Consider the following 6,312-nt stretch of genomic DNA (forward strand, 5'->3'; position numbering starts at 1 on the left):
CAAGACCGGACGTCGAGCGCGGTCCGGCAGATGGGGCGGCCGCTCTGACTCGGACGCGTCGGGTTTCCTGACAGGCTGCCAAGGGGAGGATTTAGACGTGAACAAAACTTCTGTGAAATAGTGGATAAAAACTCAGAGGAACAGAGCAGAGCTTGTACATACTGGTATTAACTAACTGGAATAAAACACTATTTCTGTTGTTTAGCGTGGTTTATGTGCAAAGTACTGATGTAACCTTTTCTTTGCTCTTGTGCCATATGTCTAGCGCTGCTCTTTATGCTGTTGAAATATGTTATTCTGTTGCAAAGCGGAGGAACGCGCATAGATCCCAGCTTGTGTTTGTGTTTTCAAGGAACTCTTCGTATGTATTGGTTCAAATGGCTCTGAGCACTATAGGACTTAACATCTGAGGTCATCAGTCCCCTGGAACTTAGAACTACTTGAACCTAACTAACCTAAGGACATCACACACATCCATGCCCGAGGCAGGATTCGAACCTGCGACCGTAGCGGTCTCGCAGTTCCAGACTGAAGCGCCTAGAACCCCTCTGTCACACCGGCCGGCTGTATGTATTGTATTGTATGTTAACCGGGGACCTAGAAACGACGGAGAGGCTCCGTCCCCACCGCAGCCGCAGTCATCCACAACCCCACGACGACTACCAGAGTCCACTTCACCCCTCTGCCGCCCCACACCGAACCCAGGGTTATTGTGCGGTTCGGCCCCCGGTGGACCCCCCCAAGGAACGTCTCACACCAAACGAGTGTAACCGCTAAGTTTGCGTGGTAGAGTAATGGTAGTGTACGCGTACGTGGAGAACTTGTTTGCGCAGCAATCGCCGACATAGTGTAACTGAGGCGGAATAAGGGGAACCAGTCCGCATTCGCCGAGGCAGACGGAAAACCGCCTAAAAACCATCCACTGACTGGCCGGTTCACCGGACCTCGACACAAATCCGTCGGGCGGATTCGTGCCAGGGACAGGCGCTCCTTCCCGCCCGGAAAGCCGTGCGTCACACAGCACGGTCAACCGGACGGCTGGCCGGAGTGGTCGAGAGGTTCTAGGCGCTTCAGTCTGGAACCGCGCGACTGCTACGGTCGCAGGTTCGAATCCTGCCTCGGGCATGGATGTGTGTGATGTCCTTAGGTTAGTTAGTGTGGTTCTAAGTTCTAGGGGACTGATGACCCCAGATGTTAAGTCCCATAGTGCTCAGAGCCATTTGAACCATTTTTTGAACCAACTGGCGGGCAAGGAACTCTTACTCTGAATATCCTGTACATATAGTAGAATATTGTTCTGAATTTGTGCTACCTTTGAATATCCGAGAAATACTTATGATGCAAGTCATTTAATAAATTGGAAACCAAGTAATGAGGCCTATGTGCTTTTGGTAATCGCTTGAGTTTGTCAAACTCCAGTGGCAGGCATTACAAGAGAGGCGTTATGCGTATCACGAACTGTCTCTGGTAGTACATGAAATGTATTGGCAATTGCGAATTCGGACAACTATCAAAAAATTGCACAAATGTGCAAATTTGTGCCGTACCGGGACTCGAACTCGAATTACTCACTTTACGCGAGCGGTCGGCGTAGCTGCTCTGGTTACACCTGCGCGACTCTCAGCCAGAATCAGTGTGGTACATGTCGCCGTCCATGGGGCACAACCGGCACCCGTACACTATACGTAATTCCCACGCAGGAAATTGGAAATTTGTGGTACGTTCTATGGGGCCAAACTGCTGGGGCCACTACTTACTCTGACTTAAACTAACAACAGGACTCGAACCTCCGACGGGGAGATCCGCGCGAACCGCGGCCACCCCACGCAGCTCCCATGCAGGGGGAGGACATTTTAATTGAAAGTCGCTGCCTAATGTCGGTGGATAAATGTGATATTGCAGTTTCTGTGTTGTTAATAAGCACAATGCAACGTTCCTCCGGTCATGCATCCGTATCCGAATTATCACTGCAGCGAACTTCTTGGTAGCACATGCACCGCAGCATTGTGTTTCTGTTAAAACTGCGAGAGCATGTGTTTCAAGAAGTGTCAGGCATCACTTTCTCCCAGAAACTATTTGCGAAAGTACCAAAACAGGCAGATCAGAGAAATCTGAGTTCATACCTGAAGAACTGCAGTTCCTTACATTTTTCACCTCGTGCCTCACATAAACCGAAACTTAATGCTAAAAAATCAACCTAAACAGTATCGATCGGGTTTTCCGATTTTTTATTTGTTCGAAATCGGTTCCGGCCCTCTCCTCAGACCATCTTCAGGCTTATCGCCACAATTATGGCTGCTGGTGGCGGCAGACTGAGCGAGAACTGTAGAAATACCCTTGTCAGTGCTGTATTTCTACTCTTATCCCAATGCTCCATGTTCTTCCACAGCTGTTGCTCTTCTATCTGATGCCAGCTGGCTCCTCGAATTTTATGTCTGTTTTCAGCTGTGACGAGGTCTTCAGTACGATCGTATTTCTTGGGACTTACGGCAAAAATGAACTTGAGTGGTCCAGTGGAGGAGTATTCTAATGTGTTACCACTGCAAACGCCAGAGGTTTGGCCTCATCTTTCGAATGGGGCCGTCCAAGGACGAGACAGAAGGATCGAGTACCAACAATCCTTTAAGAAGTGGTCGCGACAGTGGCGGCAGGTGTATCTGTAAACTGGCAACGATGGACTATCATCTGCAGTAGATATTCCCTCCATTGTGACTGACTTCCCTGTTTTATTGTGATCTATGTAATGTGCTCCTTTATAATTATTTTTACAGTGTGCTGTTTTTATTGTCCCTATGTAGCGCTTTTTTTTCTGCTCTGGTCCTTAAAGGATTGTAAACGATGTGAATTGGTGGTGGTGGCGGTGGTGGTGGTGGTGGTGGTGGTGGTGGTGACGATAATGAAGTAATTGATTTTGAATCAATGGATCCGTGGGTCTGCAGTTGATGCTCTATGTACTGTCTCCCTTTAAGATAATGAAATGATGACTTCCTGATTCCACTCCATAACGTGAACACACCTTCATTAAAGATTTCTTATACTATATTTTCCACTGAATATTCTAGTTAGTATTCCTTCTCTCATCAAACTCCCACTGCGTATCTCCCATCGACATTTATTTATAGTATACATTAACCGTCAGTTGTTACGGCTACGCTTACAGAAGGCAGTGGTGATCTGCAACTACAGCCGGCAGTGGTAACATGGGAGAAACTGAGAGGTGAGACCAAGAGCACGAACTGACACAGATGAAAGAATAGTAGAAACATAAACGCTCTTTCCTTGGGTGCTATCGACTACAGTTCCATCTCTGGAACTGTCGGGTTGGCTCACTCAGATGGAGCAGCTGTAGACTGCTCTTACCTTGAACGATGGACTTTTTCCGGTCCCGTCGCGGTTTCTAGTGACACACTGGTATCAATTATGCTGTAATGATAGATTCCTCTCTCTCGAATTCATAACTCAGTGGTCTTCCATATCTGGGAAAACTGAGCAAAGACTTTCATGCAGAGATCCCCACTGATCCGAGAGAGAAGTAACAACAGTCAGCCCCATCCACAGCAAACTTAGTACAAACGACAATTTATTATTTATACCACAAAATGCATGAAACCCTCCCTCGTAATGACACATAATATGAGCACGCTTCGGATGGTTCCATGGTGTTCATAGAATTCTGTCACAGGCCACTAGCTGCCTGTTATCAATTCAGAAGAGATGGACAAGACAGATCGTAGCTTATAAAACTACATATTTTATTGAACAGCACATTCTCTCTGAATAAGTCGTAGATGGGCCGAAGCTGAGGCGGTAGATTCCGACCATTGATGCGGAACTCCGCATTTTTGCGCTCCTCAACTCTCCGCTGTCCTATAACCCTCGTAGGACCAGATTTTTTGTGCAGTCTCTCTGCACCACCAGCATACTTCGCGTATGGTTGCTTATTCCCACATACAGAAAATACGCTACAAAATATCAGTGTTGATTCCCTGTTCTCTGGGATACGAATTTTTCCGAAGACTTTCTCAACCGACTGCAGTACGGGTGTACGTACAGTAAGACACGTAGCCATCTCGGGTTTCAGTGTTAACCTTACAGCAAACACACAGTGTGTACAAAAATATGGGAACACCAGAAACACAACACATTACCATGCGCAGTTCGGTGTTGAAAAATCGTCGGCATTCAAAACAGCTTCCATCCGTCTCGAAATGGATAAATGCAAGTCCTATACGGTTTTGAAGAAAATCTTGCATCATTGTTCCTGGAAAATAATGGCACGTTCAGGTAATGATAACGAAGGTTGATGCTGATCACGCATCCTTGTCTCCAAAGTAAATCAAAAAGGCTCAATAATTTTTAGATCTGCTGACTGTGGTGGCCAATGAAGAAGCGACAGATTGTTCTCGTGCTCACAAAAGCAGTCCTGGACGATGCGAGTTGTGTGAACAGCGACGTAGTCGTCTTGAAATACGGCATCACCATTGCAGATCAGTTAACCGTGTGGCGAAACTGGTCAGCCAAAATGGTCCGATAACCCTTGACATTAATGCGACCTTGCAGATTAACCATGGGGCCTATACATACCACGATATGGCCGCACAGCCCACCACCGAACCTCGCCGTATTTCACTCTTAGTGCATAATCTCGACCAGAAGTTGAAAAGAGTGTGAGGAAAGACTCATCCGACCAAATGATTTTCTTCCAGAGCTTCACAGCCCATAGTTCATGGCTTCAACGGCACATTTTCCTGTAAAGGGCGTTCGCATCACTTACGAGTGATACTGGAATTACAGTGTAATTTCCTGCGTATGGAACTCACTTCGTTTGGTTTTTATTCTCAGAAGGTTCGCGAGTGCGACACTCAGTTCTGCAATGACTTTTGCAGCTGTCGTCCTCTTATTTCTCATCGCAATCTGTTTCAATGACTGTTAATCACGATCATTCAGTACACAGTTTTGTCCGCATTGTGACTCCAGCGGCTGATATTTTTCCACTTTACCTATGTGCGGCTTATACACTACTGGCCATTAAAATTGCTACACCAAGAAGAAATGCAGATGATAAACAGGTATTCATTGGACAAATATATTATACTAGAGCTGACATGCGATTACGTTTTCACGCAATTTGGGTGCATAGATCCTGAGAAATCAGTACCCAGAACAACTACCTCTGGCCGTAATAACGGCCTTGATACGCGTAGGCATTGAGTCAAACAGAGCTTGGGTGGCGTGTACGGGTACAGCTGCCCATGCAGCTTCAACACGATACCATAGTTCATCAAGAGTAGTGACTGGCGTATTGTGACGAACCGGTTGCTCGGCCGCCATTGACCAGACGTTTTCACTTGGTGAGAGATCTGAAGAATGTGCTGGCCAGGGCAGCAGTCGAACATTTTGGGTATCCGGAAAGGCCCGTACAGGACATGCAACATGCGGTCGTGCAATATCCTGCTGAAATGTAGGGTTTCGCAGGGATCGAATGAAGGGTGGAGCCACGGGGCGTAACACATCTGAAATGTAACGTCCACTGTTCAGAGTGCCGTCAATGCAAACAAGAAGTGACCGAGATGTGTAACCAATGGCACCCCATACCACCACGCCGGGTGATACGCCAGTATGTGCGTTCACCACGATGTCGCCAAACACGGATGCGACCATCATGATGCTGTAAACAGAACCTGGATTCATCCGAGAAAATGACGTTTTGCCATTCGTGCACCCAAGTTCGTCGTTGAGTACACCATCGCAGGCGCTCCTGTGTGTGATGCAGCACAAGGGTAACCGCAGTCATGGTCTCCGAGCTTATAGTCCATGCGGCTGCAAACGTCGTCGAACTGCTCGTGCAGATGGTTGTTTTCTTGCAAACGTCCCCATCTGTTGACTCAGGGATCGAGACGTGGCTGCACGATCCGTTACAGCCATGCGAATAAGATGCCTGTCATCTCGAGTGCTAGTGTTACAAGGCCGTTGGGATCCAGCACGGCATTTCGTATTACCCTCCTGAACCCATCGATTCCATATTGCGCTGTCATTGGATCTCGACCAACGCGAGCAGCAATGTCGCGATACGATGAACCGCAATCACCGTATGCTACAATCCGACCTTTATCAAAGTCTGAAACGTGATGGTACGCATTTCTCCTCCTTACAAGAGGCGTCACAACAACGATTCACCAGGCAACGCCGGTCAACAGCTATCAGTGTATGAGAAATCGGTTGGAAACTTTCCTCATGTCAGCACGTTGTAGGTGTCGCCACCGGCGCCAACCGTGTGTGAATGCTCTGAAAAGCTGATCATATGCATATCAC

Source organism: Schistocerca piceifrons, chromosome 8, assembly GCF_021461385.2.
Source record: "Schistocerca piceifrons isolate TAMUIC-IGC-003096 chromosome 8, iqSchPice1.1, whole genome shotgun sequence".
NCBI classification, from domain to species: domain Eukaryota; kingdom Metazoa; phylum Arthropoda; class Insecta; order Orthoptera; family Acrididae; genus Schistocerca; species Schistocerca piceifrons.